This window comes from Pholcus phalangioides, unplaced genomic scaffold (assembly GCF_987345545.1).
Source record: "Pholcus phalangioides strain wild (caught in Gottingen) unplaced genomic scaffold, Ppha-v1.0 ptg000008l_1, whole genome shotgun sequence".
Classification (NCBI taxonomy): domain Eukaryota; kingdom Metazoa; phylum Arthropoda; class Arachnida; order Araneae; family Pholcidae; genus Pholcus; species Pholcus phalangioides.
Window position 1 is genome coordinate 41,907,087 of NW_028301601.1, and position 20,793 is coordinate 41,927,879.

Here is a 20,793-nt window from a genome sequence, read left to right on the forward strand (position 1 = left end):
TCCGGCTCCAGACCACGCCGGCCACACACTAACAGGTTTAAGGAGCATTTTAGGCCCATTACCTTATGATTGATGTCCATTGCCGTCTGATGTGCCATGTTCATCATCCAACAGTTGATACACCGCCTTTCCTTGCATCCCGTCTGCCCATATTCAGTGGAAATATGTAGGTTGGAATGGCGCCACTGGTTTTCTACCGCCAGTGTGCCTCTCTCTGAATGCAGCTGAATCTAGTCTGTACCACCCTACGATCTGACATTACATTGGTAGACCCACAAAAATTATTTTTCTGTTCCTGCCATTCGTCTGCTCCGTTAGTCGCTTCACCCTCGAATATGGCATTCATGTTTCTTCTTACGCGCTCACTGCCTCTTCGCGGAAAAGAGCCACCTCCTCCCTTTCGCACATTTGAATTATTATGGTAATTTAGCTTATAATTATCACCGCGTACCTCATTGTGTGCTTTTTCAGCACCGTAGCGCATCCTCATTCTGTTATACTCAACTTAGTGATGACTTAGGCAAGCAGAGGATCATTTATATTGTGGTATGGGTCGTAATCAGTGTGTTATTCATGAAACAATTCACTTATTTTCGGATACGGTGACAGTGACTGTTTTATATGATATAGTTAAGGCCATTGTCCTTATCTACGCTATCATAACGGTATCGATGATTCTTGGGTGGCTTTGTTTTTGCCATAGTCCTATTAGCATAGTGACTCTCGCTTCGAGGTTTGGTGGATAACTACCTTCGACTACTGGTGAGAGCATCATTTAACCTAGTGAATGATTTGTCGTTGTATACTATTTTCTCACTCTCAGGATGAAGTCGCGGCGATCTCCTTAACGTTGGCGCTGGTACCGGAGTTACAGAAGCTGGAGGAGACGGATTCCTTATCTTCTCAGGATGTTTTTCATGGAAGTTTCCCATTTTTCTTATCTTTTCTTTCGATTCCTCTCGACGTAGTAAGCCAAGCATCCATGGTCTGTGCAGATGAGCAGCCAGCGAACGGTAGTGAAAGGCGTCGTTTCTGGTCAGCATGTGGCGTAGTGCATGGGCGTGCCAGGCTCAAGACAAGAGCATTTATCGCTGGCAATCGCTTTAAAGCAATGTAAACCTGCCGGGAAAAGCCCATGACCGACGACAAATAACCTGTGTGTTTCACGAAGGACCCCTAACTTTGAAAATAAATAACTCGGAAACGGTGATAGATAGAAGCATGGAACCAGTGGCTGGTATGTTTATTAAAAAACCATAAGAATCTGATACAGAAACCTCAAATGTTTAGTTAAAAATTTTGCCGACAGATGGCGCATTGCCATAAGTAGGCTGTATAATTGTAGTATTGCCATAAATAGGGTAGGTCGAAAAAAATGAAATTTTTATTTTGAAATCGCTATAGTGCGGAAAAGTTGCCTCCTATTATAAGAAGAAAAACGACGTAAAAAATGTTAAAATCGGTTGATATCTTCCGGTCGCGCATCGGACTTGAGGTTTATGGAAATTGAACATTTTTCTGAAATTTTTTAATATTACTTGAAATTCTAGGATCGGCACGCTATTGTTTGTCATGCTCATTTTATGGTCCAATAAAGTAAAATAAATTAAAACATCATTAATATTTCAATGTTCATTGGTCGCGAAACGTGTTCGAAAAACAGGAATTCACCAAATTTTTGCAAGTTTCGTTGTGCAGCTCTTCGCCCGTTTTGTTAGAACAAAACGACCCAGAATTCATCACAAGGAGGTGGTTGCATGTCCAGTTTCACCCACACGCAACCCAATCAACCATCCGAAATAGTCGTGTGCGTATAATTTATATTATATATCAAAGCTAGTCATAAAAATTAACACGTTCAAAATCTAACTTTTGGGATAAATCATTCATAAAACTGATCTTGATAATAGCGTAGATCCGATGTACCACTTGAGCTTCTCATGTCTATATACGTCAGGCCTCGATAACAAGTTTGATACATCTTTCGACTGCCTGAGTCCGTCGATAAAGCCTTTCGATGCCTCTGATCTCGGAATTGATGAATGATATATCATCATCACATACTTCCCGTAGCGTTGGGGGAAGGATACAACAAGCAAGTATTCCGGTTAATAATTCCAGTGTATTCGGTAGCTTTAAAGTTTTTCTTACGTAGCATGAAGTATCTAATGGTTTTTCCTTTAGAGACGGATTGTCTTGCTTTAACCCTTTATATCCGACATTGTGAAAAGTAGAATAAGTAGAAAGTAAGAGGAAAATTATAATAAATTAAAATAAAAGCATAAATGTGATGTCAATAACAAATAAATATCATGTAAATTATTTGGTAAGTCATTTCAGTTCTAATTAAAGAGAAACTAAAAAAAATTAGTCAGTTCGAAACAAATTTACTTACCCTGGTACTTTAAAGTACCGTCTGAGTATAAAAAAGTTAAAGTTCTTCTATATCCCAGTTCTCTCGAATTTCATCAACAATCATAGCCAACAGTAAATTTTCAGGGTGTCCGAAGAACGCATTGGGTTCAACTACTGGATTAAAACACTCTCTCTCATCAAATAAATACCGCAATTTTTGAACTGCTGGAAAAACATGTTTAGCGCGTCATTGAAATACTTGTTCTTTTTGATGTGGAACCACACAGGCTCGTACGATTTCAAGATGAAGAGAACTTCCGGTTCCCAAAAGGATTTGGCTAACTTAAGTAGTCCTACAACCTTAGCACTCTATTGGCCGCATTTAGCCATCTAGAATGTGACAGACGGCGAGCAGGACCTCGAATTGACAAATCCCCTGATTTTATTGTTTTGGATATGTCTAACAAATACAGTACTGCTGGTCTTTTCTCAGCATCTTTCTGTCTACTTCTAGAAACCAACAATCTACAGATTCATACTCCAACACAGAGAGCTTCCACATCCAGTAAGCTGTTATCTAGTGGACCCAGAAAAAGATTCTGGCACTGTGTGTGTGGATGCACCATCTATATCTGTGGTTCCCCACTTCGAGGCGCGAATGCGAGCCGATTCCCCTGTTAAAAAATCTTAACATAAAGAACAACAGGCCTACAACGGTACAAATATTCAATCATTTCACTTCACTCACAATTTCAAATTTAGATGATAGCACTAAACATTCCCGCACCACACTACATGCGGCTCAGATTGTCAGGTGCACATACTTTGTTCCAGACTCCATAACGAAGCTGGGCTGGAAGAGATCACGGCAGCAGGAAAATTCCGGTGGCAGAGTCCTGACGTTCATTAATTCATTAAATCATGTATGGTATATGAGGAAAAATATGACGGAGAGGAATTTCGTTGAGAAATGGAGTAGATACACGATCCACTGTAGTGGTCTTTCCACTTGCAGTTCACACGTGCTCCAGTCAGACTCGGACAGTTGAGAGATATGCTTAAATTGTTACAGAGGCCTCAACTAAAGGATGTGACATGGAGATAGAGATAGCTACATCATAGATCTACGCTATTATCAAAATCAGTCATGCTTGATTTCTTCCAAAAGTCAGACTTCAAACGTGTGCACTTGGAAAAGAAAAAGTAGAAGAAACTGTAAAGCACCGAATTTTTTTGTAGTAACTATTTTTCAAATACAATGTGAATAACACACGCATACGCCTAGTTTGGATGTTTGATTGGGTTGCGTGTGGGTGGAACTCGACGTGCAAACCATTTGCTGGTGATGAATTCTGGGTGGTTTGTTTTGACAAAACGGACGAAAAGCTGCACAATGAAACCTGCAAAAATTTGGTTAATTCCCATTTTTCGAACGCGTTGCTCGACCAATAAACATTGAAATATTAATGATGTTTTAATTTATTTTACTTTATTGAACCATGAAATAAGCGCAACAAACTTTTGCGTGTCGATCATAGAATTTTATCTAATATTAAAAAATTTCAGAAAAATGTTCGATTTCGTCAATTTCCATAAGCTTCAAGCCCGATGCGCGACCGGAAGATATCAACCGATTTTAAAAATTTTTACGTCGTTTTTCTTCTTATTAATGGAGGCAACTTTTCCGCACTATAACGATTTCAAAATAAGAATTTCATTTTTTTCGACCCACCCTACTGTACAGTGTACATAGTGGGTAATGCAAGCAACCCTAGTTGCATTCACATGGAGAGCGATTCAAAACGTGCACCTTTCACACAACACACGATCTCACAAACGAAGAATGAAATTGTCAGTGACTCTCTGTAGTGCATGGAAATTGACACACAAGCTTGACAAATAGCCTCCTCCAGCTCGTCCGTCAAAGGATTATTGCTTTAAACAATGTCCTTCAGTGTGCCCCACAGAAAGTAGTCGCAGGGGGTGAGGTCAGATGAATACGGATGGCAGTCCATGCCCTTAACTGTGGAATAGTTCAACGTAATAACTGTATCATCTAAGTATTCGTCCAAAAAAGTCAAAACGGCTTGTGTACGGTGTGGGCGAGCCCCATCCTCCATGAACCACGCCGGACCTGGTCGATCGTCCAACGCTGTTGAGTGGCGACAAATTGTTTCAAAAGCGCAATATACCGGTCAGTCGTCACCGTTTCTCGCAAGAAAAAGAGGGCACAATGATACCTTTGCAGGAGATTGTAGCCCAAACGGCAATTTTTGGGCAATGGAGTGGTTGTACGTGAGACAAATGTGGGTTTTCAGTACCCCCAAATCGCCAATTGTGTCTGTTAACGATACCATCCAGAAAATGCGCCTCGTTTGTAAACAATATTCGGGCGACATCGAAACCAGAACCGTCAATCATTTTGAGCATCTCGTTAGCGAAATCCTCTCGTTGTCGTTCAGCACGAACTGGTACGGCGTGCCGGCATTGAATCTTGTACGGAAACATATGCAATATCTTGCACATGTGAACCTGCAGGATTCTGTACGTGCTGGATGGCGTGATTACGGATTCAGTTGCAAGTCTGCGGACAGATTTATTCGGATGACGCTCAATAACTGCAGCAAGTGTCTTTTCAGGTGTAATGATGGAATGGGTGGGACCCACATTTCCGACTAACGCATCGGCCACATTGCCTGTCTGTTGAAATTTTTCGAATAGCTCACGAACCATCTGGGCCTCTTTCGACTTGAAATCGCGTTTGAAAACTTCTCCTTGTGGCAGTAAGGCTGTCATTTAATCGGTGGTACAACAACACAATAAACACACCTCCATGGAATACATCACTTCCGGAATTTCTCTCACTATACGCTAATAGCGGTCACGTTTCAACAGCGAAATCTTCGACGACTGATCGTTTTCGGCGTCTGAGCTCTCTTTATAGGGATCTGTAATGCCATCTGAGGCGCCATCTATCAGCGCAATTTGTAACTAAAAATTTTGAGGTTTCTGTATCAGATTCTAGCAGTTTCTTTTAATAAACGTACCACTGGTTTCATGCTTCTAATCTATTACCGTTTCCGAATTATTCATTTTCAAAGTTAGGGATCCTTCGTGAAACACCCGGATGAGCTTGCGTGACCTTAGTATCTACTTTCTTTATAACTTCATGAGTTTATCTTCCTGACGCCTCCGGCATATTCCAATCCAGTTGCCAATTTGCTATCATGTCCATCCAGAGGAGTGATTTGATGTAAGAATCTGGATATAAGAGTTCGTTGCAAAAGACTCCGGTAATGGTCGCTTCTTTGGCCACAGCATCCGCTAGCTCGTTTCCCCACTGGCTGTTGTGAGCTTTTACCCAGGAGATGCGTATTTATGGGTGAGATACAACTATACTCCTGATCCTTCTGGCCATTGCGTTTTCAGAACCCGGTTTAGAATGACCTGGATACTCGAACGGCTATCCGATCTTATTACATTCTGCGTCCTTTTTGAGCTGCATCCAGAGCTGCTGTAAATATAGCGAACATCTCAGCTTGATATACTGAGTTATTTTCTTTTAGTTTAGTAACCCATTTATCCACGATCTCCGTTCCCACGATTTTTATACACGCAGCTCCTGTACCTGATTCCAGTTTAGAGCCATCAGTGTAGTCAGTGCAGTCATACGACGGATTTCTCCTTAGGTGTACCGAAGAATCTAGAATTACTTGATTGGCCTGCAGAGATTCTACAGGTTGTGAGGTCCAGTCTATAATTTTCTGCTCGAAGGGTGTCCGGGATACGTAATTACAATCCCTACTCTCTTGGTAACACAGGAAGCATTAGCACGCCGGTGATTGGTTACTGCGAGCAAAAAAGCTAGCAAGACGTCACGAGAGGCGGAGTTTTGGGCGAAACTGAATTTAAAAGTTCATTAACGAAGAATGAAAGCGTTTCTTATTGAATCAGTAAATGATAGCTGGGCCCAACATCGCGAGCCGTTATTATCGTCTTCTCGATGCACGTGAACAGCATTTGATTAAATCAAATTCCATTGAAACAAAAATGGAAACATTTTTAGTAAATCAGTAAATTACAGCAAAGATGGAAGGATGAAAAAAAAATTTGGATAGGTTTCAGGCGGAATCGAACACAAAACCTTCGGTATGTGAGCCTCATACTATGTATAACCAATAATCCAACAGTGGATGTCGCAATCAAGCATGATTGAATGTATCTACTGTTTAATGTCGCCAGCAAAAATTTCACCATGAGTAGTGGTTCATCACTCATTTCGGCTAATCACGATGCGCTAAATTTCTACAATGTAGCTAGAAATGTAGGGATCGCTTATATGCTTCCGGGACCAATGTTCCCTCTAGCAATGCACATAACATGTAAAGCTTTAGAGAAGACGCGTGGCTCTTGTCAGGAGTTCTATCTTCAGGGATAACGACGGAAGCCCCAGAATCACCTGAAGAACATTCCTAGGTGTAGTTCTGTACGCACCAGAGATATATATGAGGAAGAGTCTTTCTATTGAATTGAGCCGTCTGAACATCTGGACCTTGGCAAAATGTCATATTGAAGCTCCATAAGCAATCATAGGCTCAACCACAGTCAAGTAGAGTGATTTCCTCAGAGCCCGTTTCAGTCCCCACTGTGGTCCGGCCATCAGGCGCATCTTCTGAAGAACACCTGACGCCTTTCTCTTCTGTGCTTTGATGTAATCTTCCCAGTTAAGTTGCTTATCGATAAAAACACCTAAATAACTTAGCACGTCCGTTTTCTTGATGGTTTTTCCTTGGAACCAGATAGTGGGAAGCCTCTTCTTTGATATCCATATCATATATCCTTCTTTGATATAAGAATTTTGTCTTAGCCATAGCGAGAATGGGCTTATGCATGTGCAGCCAATTTGACACTATTATTGGCTTCCTCTGCTAGATCACCTGATCCTTTGACAGTAGGGGCAGATTCAATCACCAAAAGGTCGTCAGTATAAGCCTGAACTTTGACGTTTGAGGGCTACTTAATTTTCAACAGCTCATCCAGAACACGATTCCATAACAAAGGGGCAGGAACATCAGCCCTGAGGAGCAGCACCCTTCAGAAGTTCTTTCTCAGCTTTTCCTGCATCCCTCACCACTCGGCGGTGGTTCAAAAGGTCCGATCATTTGACCTTGAGCTCTTGTCGTATGGGCACTGGTGCTACAGTGCAGGGGGTGCCCTAAAACCGGTTTTCTAGCTACTCTTTTCGAAAAATCAAGTGACGTCACCCGACCGTTGGAACATTGAGTAAAATTACTGTTTGTTGATAATCTTTTTTGCATAGTTCCAATTCACAAAACTCTATCCTTTTTTCTGAGTAGATGCCCCAAATACTGCTGATTATCAATGTATGTATATGTGTGTGTGTGTATATACATATATATATATATATATTTTTTTTTTTTTTGAAAGTTTTTTTTATTTTTGACAGATTTTTTTTTCGACCCATGTATGCTATGTTAAATCAATGGAAAGTATGCACGTTTGTAAAATCAAAAAGAGAAACGGAAAAGAAATTATCACAATGGGGAAAAAAAATTTCCCACCCATAAAAGATGGCCTTTTGATATTCAACGTTCAGTGGGAATGTATAAGTTGTTTTCATTTTTTTCTTATACCTCAGCCTTACATTCAGAGCCGCAACTAGGGGAGAGCAGGCGGGTCTGGTCCGGGAGGGGGCAAATTTCACCCTTTCACCTCTCCTTCAATCAACATTACGACCCTGATTACAAGGGGACGCCAGAATATGTACTTACTTAGCTGACCAAGCATCTGGTTGCGGCCCTGCCCACATTACTTGTTGAACATAGAACAGGGCCTGATTTCCGCATGGGGAAGTGAAACATTTTCCCTGGGACAGGACCGCAAATAGATGCTTGGTCAAGCAAGTATTTCGGCACCCCCTTGTAATGAAAGGTTAGAGGATAAAATTTAGCCCCGGAGCACCAGACCCGCCCGTTCCACTCCGGGTTACGGCCCTGCCCAGGAGCTCCAACATTTAAACAACATGCGTTCACTGATTAACAAAATGTCTTTGATCCAAGTCACGGATACCCCCCCCCCCCCCGATATCTGATTTGGGCCCCGACATGGATGTTCAGACTCTTCGGTTTGCGAATGAAAACAGGGATAAAATTAATTTCAAAATGTTTAATTGATGCTGAATAATTTTTGCATAGTTACTACTGCACCACATAATCATTAGTGCATTATATAATACTAGCTGGAATACCCGACGCTGCCCGGGTTTTCTTTAATGAGGCTTTTTGGATCACGTGATATCTCGCTCTCTCTTTCTTTGAGGGACATACAAACCGTGTCTTTAACCAATATGGCGACTTCCTGCGCGACTCATGAAATAAACAAATCTAGATTTAAAGAAACGTAGAAATGAATATATTTTTTTTTCCTTTTTTAAGGGGCGTTAAGTATTTCGATCCCGCTCTGAACTTCAAGTTATCCATCTGCCTGTTTCAGCTTTCAAAAAGGCTTAATTAAAGCTGTGAAATTTCTTTGATGTACTTTACGGGCCCATAATTAATTTTAAAACATTCTAAAGTATATGAATTTATGCAGTTGAATATCAAAAGACAATACAGAGACATTAATTTTCATGCTTGAGAAGATATAAATAAAAAGTTGAAATCAATGTCATTGCATGGATATCCAACTCAAAAGTAAGTGTTGTATATCCCGCCAAGCTGCCGATGTTTGGTAAGATTTGATCTCGCTTGACGAGAAACACACTTCCGCTGGCAGTAACCGCGGAATGAACACGCAATAACAACCGTCCTGAATTTTGTTAAGTTTATAAATTATATAGTAATAAATATTTTATTTAATTGGCATAACCATGATTTTTCTCAACACCTCCATCACTCACCAACAGGATAATGGTGACCAAGACTACTTATAGCCTTTTAGGTATGTGAAGGATTTCTTCATCGTTTCTCATTCGCCTCGTGGTTTCACGGGATCGTTTTCCTTTTTCGACATGGCAGAAGCGTCTGCGATAAGGATATCAATTTTTACCACGTCGGATCCCGCCTTGTGGTTTGAAATGTGCGAAGCTACCTTCGAACTCGCAACACCGAAGACGATAACGGACTCAAAAACTATGTACAACCACTGCGTTTCTCACCTGCCACCGGAAATAGCTACAATGGTACGCGATTTAATCATGCAGCGCGGGAAAGTCAGCCCGTATGAAGAACTGAAAGCGGTCATCATCGAACGATGCGGCGAATCGAAAACGCAAGAAATTCGATGTCTCCTCTCCGGGGAACAGTTAGGTGATAGGAAACCGTCCGAACTTTCCGAATCATGCAGCGTCATGCGGAAAATCACAACATTACCGACTCCCTTCTCTTGGAACTGTTCCTACAGCAGCTTCTGCCGAATGTTACTTCGATTCTAGCAGCCATACAGCCACTCACACCACAGAAAGCAGCTGAAGTCGCGGATCGCATCCTGGAGTCAACGCCGATCGAAATCAAGGAAATTACGAAGCCATCAATCCCTCAAGCTAGTGCAGCTTCCTTGAATTCTGAACTGATGGAGGGAATACAACAACTGCAGAGAGAAGTTGCTGTCTTGAGACGAGCCAGGCGTCATTCTCGTGATCGAAACCAGTCCCGTTTTCGACGGAAAAGCCCCGCGAGTGTTTCTGACGTATGTTGGTATCATCGCAAGTTCCGTTCCAACGCGAGGAAGTGTACAAAGCCATGCTCCTATCAGGGAAACGACAACGGCCAGGGGTAGTGGCGACATGCCACTTGCCGGTAAGTTCCCGTCGCCTATTCATTCACGATCGTAAAACGAACATTCGCTTTCTCGTTGATACTAGTAGTGACTGTTCTCTTATACCGACAACCAAAAATGATTTCAAATTAGCACCGATTCAAAATTTCAAAGCTGCAAACTGCACCGGAATTAAAGTATATGGCCGCAAATTACTCACCTTAAATTTAGGCCTTAGGAAACCGTTTGTGTTTTCGTTTTTCATTTGTGATGTGTCATGTGCGATCATTGGAGCCGACTTACTTCATTATTTCAACTTATTACCCGATCGTAGAAGTAGGAAATTAGTTGATTTAAATACCAAATTGGAAGTTTCGGGACATTTAAATAACACAGATCTTCTCTGTTAAAGTGGTATCGGAAGATAGCATCTATCACAAATTTGAGGTGACTCAACGGTACATGTAGTCTATCCGTAATGTACGTGTGGCGAACTCTTGCCCCTGCTTCTTTCTTGCACCTGGTTCTCGCTGGCACCTGCCTAGTCCAGCAAGCGACAAAAGATAAGGACACACACACACTCTCTCTTAACTGTCTCGAGACCAGTCGGTCACATTAACCAGCTCATTATCATATTTAAAAATGTTTAATATTCCTGTGAAATAAATTAAATTTCAACTTCAAAGTACGCTATACAAATAATGCGTCAGTGGTGACCCTAAGGGTTTAAACTCATGCAACCTAAAAGCTAGCTGAACTAACAAGCCATGGGTGCTTCGAAATTTTAACCTTGGATTATTTAAGAAAGTTCAAAATCTACCAAGCAAAATGTCTATCGCTAGCGGAACCAAGAAAATGTCTCATCATAAATTTGTGCATTTATTTCCTCTCTGGATTGAAAGCTAAAGAAGGCAACGAACTCTGCTCTGACGAATACAAAGATACAAGAACGTATACGAGGTTAGTGTGTTATATTTCTTCTTTTCGCGAGCATCCGCACTCATATTTTTCATAAACATGTCGGTAGATAACGCTGATCCTCCGCAAGTCAATCGTGTCGCGTTACGAATCCTCCATCCCCCCCCCTTTTGGAAACAAAACATAAGATTATGGTTTTTTTCAGGTCGAATCAGCTTTCCTTATGTCAGGCATCACACAAGACGAAACAAAATTTGCTAGTTTAGTTGCGTCGGTTGATTCAGACACTCTTAGTTACGTGAGTGATTTACTCTATCGGCCCCCTGAGACAAACAAATATGAAGCTCTGAAAGAACGGCTCATAGCCGAGTTCGCTGACTCCGAAAGTCGGGAAATAAAAAAATTGCTCAGTGACCTATAATTAGGGGATAAAAAACCATCATTTTTACTGCGGCAAATGCGGGAACTGGCAAAAGATAAATTAAACGATGATTTTTTGGAAAATCTTTGGCTACAAAGACTACCGTCTGAAATTCAAACCATCCTTTCGGCTCCGAGAGAGGAATTATCCCAATTAGCCATTATAGCTGACAAAATCCATGAGGTATCCGCAGAACATACGGTTTATTCAATAAATCCGTCAGAGTCAGAACTGACCGCTGTGTCGTCACCTAATTTGGGTTCCTTGCAAAAACAAATCGAAAACTTAAGCTTGCAAGTAGAGCGACTGTCTAGGGACAGAAACCGACCTCGCTTCAAAAATAAACGTCATTGGTCTCGCAACCGAAACCGCAGTGGTTCAGGCCACCGATTTCCTCATGCTAATAACCCAAACAATGGCCTCTGTTATTACCATAACCGTTTCGGTGCTGCTTCTTTCAAATGCAAACAAGCGTGTTCTTTCTCTCAGGGAAACGAGTAGCGGCCACTGCCTGTACGGATACAGGTGGTCGCGAAAATAAGGGTTAGAGTATCAGCCATCGGTTAAAGGTATACGACAGACAAACAAATTGTAGTTACTTGATTGATACAGGAAGTGATGTTTCGTATATACCACCACGAAAAGGTGCTCATGGAGCCACCGATCTGGTACTTTTTGCAGCCAACCATTCCAAAATAAAAACATATGGCACAACCGTTTTACACCTTTCCTTGGGCTTGCGTAGATCATTCAAATGGAATTCTGTGATTGCTGAGGTATCTGTAACCAAAATAGGCGCTGATTTCCTACAACACTTCGGTCTATTAGTGGACCTAAAAAGGAAACGGCTCATAGATTCTACTACTAATCTCAGCATTGCAGGTGATTCCAAGCCTTGCTCTCAAGCCGCGGTGAAAACAATAGACGGATTTTCTCCATATCATGACCTCCTGAGAAAATACCCAGATATCACAAATCCGGCATTGAATTTTAAAGAAGTTAAACATTCTACGGAGCATCATATCCAGACGACAGGACCACCTGTTCATTGCAAAGTCCGACGACTGCATCCTAAAACATTTGATCTAGTCAAAAAAGAATTTGAATACATGTTAGAAACAGGCATTTTTAGGCCATCAAAGAGCCCCTGGGCATCGCCCTTACACGTCGTAGATAAGCCAGCTGGTGGTATACGTCCGGTGGGAGATTATAGGAAGCTAAATGCTCAGTCAGTCCCTGATAGATACCCTATACCCCACTTACAAGATATTTCTCACGCGCTTTATGACAAGAAAATATTTTCTAAACTAGATATTTTTCGAGCTTACCACGCAATTCCAGTACGTGAAGAAGATATTCCTAAAACTGCAGTTATCACACCATTTGGGCTGTACGAGTTCCCATTCCTAAATTTTGGACTCTGCAATGCAGCTCAGATGTTCCAAAGATTCATGGATGAGGTTTTAAGAGACCTATAAGGGGACGTCGCGTCGAAGGTGCGTCTCTTTTCCGTGAGGTGGCGGAATATCCCTTAGCACTTAATATTGGAGGGGTGTCCAATTTATACACGAAACTACGGAGCTTAACGAAGAAGACTTTATTTCGAAGCACACTCAAAACAGACAACCTTACAGAACGGAAGCCACATTCCAACTCACGTTGTCTTCTCTTGGAAGATAGATTTTCTCTTCTCAACTTCTTTTAACAACGTATAAACAAACAAAGCATATTATGTGGTATAAGGCCACAGGGTTAGTAAAAATGTCCATATTGGAAAAATAGATTTGTTACAGACCTAGATTTTTGCTTTGTTTATATTGATGACATTCTAGTTTTTTCTAAGGACGCTGACGAACATCTTCGTCACTTGGAGTTGCTATTCAATCGCTTAAACAAATATGGTATCAAATTTAATGCCTCTAAATGCGAGTTAGGCCTTAAAGAATTGACATTCTTGGGTCATGCAATAAATGAAAAGGGTATCAAGATAAGCGAGGGTTGCTGAAAAGGTCCCTTTCCTGAAAAGGTCCAGTCCATTTTTGAATACCATAAACCTAGCAACTTGAAAGAATTGAGGCGGTTCTTAGGACTAGTAAATTTTTACAGAAGGTTCCTGCCACGAGCAGCAGAAAAACAAAATGTCTTGACAGAATTTTTAAAGGGCTCAACTAAAAATTCTAATCACAAAATTGATTGGTCCGACGAGGCTTCTACAGCTTTCGAGGACTGTAAACATTAATTAGCCGAAGCTGTACTTTTAGTGCACCCATCTCCAACAGCTCAATTGGTCTTGAGCGTTGATGCTTCAGATGTAGCCATGGGGGAGCCTTGAATCAAGTGGGACAGACATTAGAACCCTTTGGTTTTTTCTCTCGGAAACTTTCCTCGACCGAAAAGAACTATAGCGCTTATGATAGAGAATTGCTTGCTATATTTGCCAGCATAAAATATTTTAGATATATGTTGGAAGGTCGACAATTTAGCATCCTAACTGATCACAAACCGTTAATATATGAATTTCGCCAAAAATCGGAAAAATTATCACCGAGGCAAAACAGACAGTTAGAATACATTTCCCAATTTACGACTGACATACATCATATTAAGGGATCAGAAAATTCGGTTGCGGATGCTCTATCGCGAATTGAAGAAATTACAACACCATGTTTTATCAATTACACTAAAAAAAATGACAAATACATGTTTCTCAAAATTAAGGGAAAAGAAGAAGGGGTATCGCTAGATCGCATTAAGCCTGCCTTTTTTGTCGCCGAAGAGGACAGTCAACATAATATTGAAGCCCCTGAGTCACCCGTGACCACAACAACTCGCTCCGGAAGACGCGTGCGTTTCCCAAGACATCTCGTGTCCTACGACACTGGACGGGGAGTACTGAGGTGACTCAACGGTACATGTAGTCTATCCATAATGTACGTGTGGCGAACTCTTGCACCTGCTTCTTGCTTGCATCTGCTTCTCGCTGGCACCTGCCTAGTCCAGCAAGCGACAAAAGATAAGGACACACACACTCTCTCTCTCTTAACTGTCTCGAGACCAGTCGGTCACATTAACCAGCTCATTATCATATTTAAAAATGTTTAATATTCCTGTGAAATAAATTGTATTAAATTTCAACTTAAAAGTACGCTATACAAATAATGCGTCAAATTACTACTTGAATTTCCCGATATCACGAAGCCACCACGTCCCGACCAGCCCATTAAGCACAATACCATGCATTACATTGAAACATCTGGTGCACCAGTCTCTGCTAAAGCTCACAGGCTGGATCCAGCTAAAATGAAACCGGCCAAATCAGCTTTTCAAGAAATGCTCAATCTCGGTCATATTCAACCTTCCAAGAGCAGTTTCTCTTCTCCTCTACACATGGTCCCGAAGAAAAATTCTTTGGATTGGCGACCAGTAGGAGACTACAGAGCCCTAAATGTTCGTACCATCAAGGATAAATACAGCGTCCCGAACATTCAAGACTTCACTGCGGAACTTCACGGGAAAAATATTTTTCTCACGTGGATTTAGTTTCCGCATATCACCAAATTCCAATTTTTCCCGCCCACATACACAAAACGGCCATCACAACACCATTTGGTCTCTTCGAGTACACACGAATGCCTTTTGGTCTGTGCAATGCGGCATCTACTTTCCAACGTTTTATCGATGAATTGTAGCGCGATCTTCCATTCACGTATGCTTTTGTTGATGACATTCTCATTGCATCGTCATCATCTGAAGAGCACCTTCATCATCTAAGAGCACTCTTTCAACGACTCAGCGACTATGGTCTCTCGCCGAAGCCTTCCAAATGTGTGTTTGGACTTTCCACAGTTGACTTTCTTGGAGTAAAGGTTTCGCCGACTGGCATCAAGCATCTTCCAGATCGAGTGGAAGCCATCGCAAAATATCCTGCGCCATCCACTCTCACACAACTCTGAAAATTCTTGGGACTTTCAACTTCTACCGTCGATTCATTCCGAAGGCTGCTCATATCTTGGCACCTTTAGTAAAATTGTTAGAAGGCCGACAAAACTGCAAAAAGCCGCAACGCAAAAAGTGTGAAGAACCTCTTCCGTGGGATGAGACATGCCTGGATGCATTCGACAAAGCGAAATCTGCATTGGCTGAAGCAACTCTACTTCACCATCCAAATCCAGATGCTCCAATCAGTTTGTGGACTAATGCGTCTGACGTTGCCATCGGTGGATCTCTCATGCAACATCATGACAATCGATGGAATCCCATTGCATTTTTGTCGATGAAGCTGACAACAAGTCAGAAAAAGTGGTCAACCTACGACCGAGAGTTGTTAGCCATCTACACATGTGTCCGTCGATTCAGGCACATGCTTGAAGGACGAGAGTTCGCCATATATACCGATCAAAAGCCTCTCATTTTTGCATTTCAGCAGAAATCTGATAAATGTTCTCCTAGACAGCTCAGGCAATCATCTCGCAATTCACACGGACATTCAGCATATCCAGGGAAAAGATAATATTGTCGCAGATGGTCTCTCCAGGATCGAGATCAACGCTCTATCTAAACTACCACCATTGAATTACAAGGAACTCTCTGACGCTCAAACCCAAGACGAGGAATTGCAAATCATTTTGTCATCAACCGATTCATCTTTGTAAATCGTAAAACAATATTTTCCTATCGAGAATGTTCATTTATATTGCGATGTGTCGAAGACCAGTCCTCGACCATTTGTACCGCAATGTCTTCGAACAACAGTATTTCATCACCTACATGATGTGTCACATCCAGGAGCCTTAGCAACTACACAACTTATTTCTTCAAGACTTGTTTGGCCTGGCATGAAAAGATCTATAAAAGAAGCCGTCAGCAGCTGCGTAAAATGCCAGAAATGCAAAATTTTCCGCCATACGAAATCTCCTCTGGGAACATTGGCTATGCCAGACACTCGCTTTGCCCACATCCATATCGACTTCATTGGACCTTTGCCACCATCCGAAGGGTACCAATACTGTATGACCATCATCGATCGCTTTACCAGATGGACAGAATGTATACCAACGCAAGACACGACAGCTGAAACTACAGCTAAAGCTCTCATTCATGGATGGGTGTCAAGATTCGGAACTCCTGTTACCATCACAACCGATCAAAGACGAAACTTTGAATCCACCCTTTTTCGTGAACGCAATCATCAGCACTCACAGAATACATATAACTGAATACCATCCTCAATCAAATGGTATGATCGAAAGATTTCATCGTACTCTGAACAGTGCCCTCGAAACCCACAACAACACTCGATGGACAGAATCATTACCAATAGTTCTGCTAGTATTGCGAGTTGCTTACAAAAACGACATTCAAGCCACGAGCGCCGAGCTTGTTTACGGTACAACACTTCGTCTTCCAGCTGACCTACTTTCTCCCGAGGCACATAGGGAAACAGCTGACTCAAACTAGGTTTCGCGTTTGTGTGAGATTATGCGTAAAAGCTATCACCTCTCCCTTCTTCTGGTCGCAACACAAGAAGTGTGTTTATTCACAAGGATTTATCGTCTTGTTCGCATGTCTTTCTTCGCGCAGGGGCGTCGGAAGTGTTTCGAACCTGTGGGTGCCCGTCTTGAGATTCATGTAGGAAATTTCGATTTTTGAATCAATTCTGTGGGTGCTCGAACCCGTTCTACATACTTCCGTGGGTGCTCGAGCACCCACAGCACCCCCGGCTCCGACGCCACTGCGCGTGGACAACATCCGTCCCTCTCTAACGTCTCCCTACTCAGGACCGTATGAGGTAATGGAACGCGACAAGAAGTTCGTTATCAAGATAAGTGATAAACCTGTGACAGTGTCAATCGCCAGAGTGAAAACCGCTTACGTTATTGACGAGAATATTCGACCACCGACTCTGCCTAGTCCCTCCATGGTTGTTCCCAAAACAACTGACACCAATATTGTAAAACCCAAAAACACCGTGTCAAGATCAGGAAGAAAAGTTCATTTTCCTGAAAGACTCGCTTACTACTACTAAGATTTAGTGAATATGTTTTGTATGCTTTCAATTTTTCAACTCATTCATTATATCTATTTTTTGCATTCAGTATACATATTTTTGCATTCAGTATACATATTTTTGCATTCAGTATACATATTTTTGCATTCAGTATACATATTTTTGCATTCAGTAAACATATTTTTGCATTCGCTAATCATATGTCTGTATTCGTATTTTTTTTTCCTCTGCTAATTCAGACATTTTAAATTTATTATTGATTTGCAAATTCATTCTCAAACGCTACGAATATCATTATGTATAGCATTTCATGCACAGATTTTGTTTATACCGCATATCTCATACATTATTTGCGCTGTATCATATATATTGTTTTTATATAATGTTTCTCTTATCGCGACTAAGGCCGAACACATACTGGGGATGTGAGCGGAGAGGTACGAAATAGCGGCGAAAACAAATGTACTGTTTTGTTCTGCGCCTCACATACTCGGGCAGCGAGACGAGGAGGAGAAAGAGGCGGCTCAAGAGGTACGCGATTCTTTCAAGCCGGTTTGTTTTCATCGCGAGGTAAAATCAGACGCTATTTGGGGACTGGTCAGTTTTCTCCCCCTTTTTTTTTTCCTCACTCTCTTGGAAAAAAAAAGAGAACTTCTGAGGGGGGGATCATCATCATCACACCATTTGGTTTGGGGGGAGTGCTTCGGATTTTTTTTCACTTTTGGCGCTCTCTCTTCTTTTCGATTCCCATTTTTTGTGCTTAATTTAAATCCTAATTAATTTTGTCCTTAATTTTGATCCTTAATTTTGTATCCTAATTTAAAAGTTTGACGATTGTTGTGGTAGCATTTTACGGATTAATTCCCCCCGTCATTTTTTTAGACGTGAATATTTTTCAAAATTTTACTGGACTAACGAGATAGATATTTCTCAAATTTCCGCCCATCCCATTGCGCTTTTTGCATGGAAAACTACACTATGTGCAAGAGAACTTCCTTCTGATGAACGGACAGTGCTGCAACTAGGGGGTGGGGTTGGTCTGGTTTCCTGGGCGTAGTATCAGGAGGGGCGCAAATTCCATCCTTCAAATTTCATCTTTTCAATTGTCTCTGAATAGCTTTTAATAAGAAACGTACTGCCGTACTGCCATGGGACGTAGGCACCAAAACATGGCGGGGGGGGGACTATTTCAACCCCCCCCAATAAATTTTGTGTTGGGGGGCTGAGAACCCCCTTCCCCAATTGATGAATAAATAGAGCGGGGCACTGCATCCTTCTACATACGGGCTCGAGGCTCGTCACGGGACGACTGGAAACTTTCAGCCCTCTCAATGTTTTTTCATGCCCACGCCTTTGCTCTGGGCTGCAAAATGTAAAGGGTGGCAAATTTCTGTCGGAAACTGGAAAACCACTATAAAATCATAAGTTATATATCACTATACATCATTATGCAGTCGCTGGGGCGGAAAAAACCTGTCCTCCCCACAAACACATAAAAAATCTTTTAGAAAGAAAACTTTATCTATGTACTGTCTACACCAGCGGTTCTCAACCAGTGCTCCACGTGCACTGGTTGAGGGTGCTCCACGTTCACTCAATTGAAGTAAAGTGAATCAGTAAATTTTATGACCAAATGAAAAAAAAAACCGTGGCGTACGGGGCTCCGTCGTAGAAATTATATTCTAAAAAGGGCTCCGTGACGCAGAAAAAAGGTTGAGAATTGCTAGTCGACATTAATTTTCTACTCAATACTGAACATGTTCTTAGAATTTCAACGAAAATTTGTAGAGATTTTTCCAGGAACGTCATTTCAACGTTTTCCAGGGAAGGGGGCAGGCAAAGAACATGAACTCAATTTATGTATATCTACTCTATAATATAAAATCACAAACTCGAAAAGGGCCTGTTTCTAAGCAACCGAAATTAGTGACGATTTTATGTTACGGAAGTGAGTGATGTTTTTTGAGTGATGGAAATCGGTTACGATTTTAGGTCAAGTATTCATTTAACTCTAGCATATTCGGGACAAATTTAACCCATCGGGACCGAGTTACGTGCATGTACTGAGAGGCTCCCACATCCTACAGCAAGGCCCCTAGACTGGAATAGATGGCGAGCCCCCAAACCAGCTTTTCGGGGGCCCTCTGTGGTTAATTTATAGTGTGAAAAATCAAAAAGTGATAAGAATCGTTCCGGCCCCTGTCAGCCCTGCCCTTGTGGGGGAAGGGGGGGGTCATGCTGAGAGGTATGTATATGTATCATATACATATAACACCAGTGCTCCCAACACACAGGGTCGGGGTACCCGGGGGGATTGCACATATACCTTAATGGGGAAGTTAAAAGGTTTGATTTCCAGGGCCCTTGATGGATCTCGTTGTTTTCTTGCTGCTTTAACATTGAAAAATTTGCGATAGCGGAAGCTCAAGCTATATCCAGTCTGGGGACCCCATAAAATTTGCGAATTCGGTCACGGGTAATTGAGGGGGGGGGGCTGGAATTTATTCGTTGGTAAAATGAATACAAATGAACATTTGCCGTGGCACTCACAGGGGGGATGTCGGATATTCGGTCCCTGCTGCTGAATGGGGGCCCTGGATTTCATTCGTTGTAAAATTGATAAAAATTTAAAATTTTCGTAGCTCCTCACCGGGGAGATGTCCGACAAGTCTCCAGGTCGGGGCCCCATGGAAATGTTGACAGGTTTCATTTTGGGTGTCCCTTGATGAATCTCATTGATTTTTGTTGTTTAACAATGTAAAATTTGCAACACATCGGTAGCCCGAGATAAATCCAGTCTGGGCCCCACTAAAATTCAGCGAATTGGAGTCTGGGGACCCCCATGAGCAAGTTTTCTGGGGGTACTTGATGAATCACATTTGTTTTTTGTTGTTTTCTTATTATAAAATTCGCTTCTTCAGTAAGCTGGTGCTTTCACATGTCCCTTTCCATAGTACGCTGATGAAGTGGGACGAAATAAACAAGATATGTTGTGATGAGAAAAGGGGGGTGGGGGTTGGTTGCCAAAGGCGACAGGGGGGGGCAGAGCCCCCCTAGTTTATATATATATATTTGTATGTATATATACCATTTTTAGTGTATTTTCCAAAGCCCCCCCCTCCCTCGAATGACGGCCCCGTATTTGTCAACACGTTGATGGATTAGCAGGGGTTCTCAAACTGTGCACGCCAACCTTCGTCAGGGGTGCAGCTTCGCAGTGGTCCTGACAAAGGTTTTTCAAAGAAATGCTTTGCTTACAACTGTTCTTCACATAGGCGTACGTACGGCAGAATTTTCTCGGGGGGTGGGGGTTCAG

At 41.9% G+C, this 20,793-nt stretch overlaps 1 protein-coding gene and 1 pseudogene across 1 annotated transcript in view; both read left to right on the top strand.

The window, feature by feature from the left end:
• The window catches only part of mGluR (metabotropic Glutamate Receptor), a 375,829-nt gene that overhangs the window by 338,124 nt on the left and 16,912 nt on the right, over positions 1 to 20,793 (top strand). The window lies entirely within an intron of this gene.
• LOC149084299 (uncharacterized) lies at positions 9,374 to 10,220 on the top strand (annotated as a pseudogene).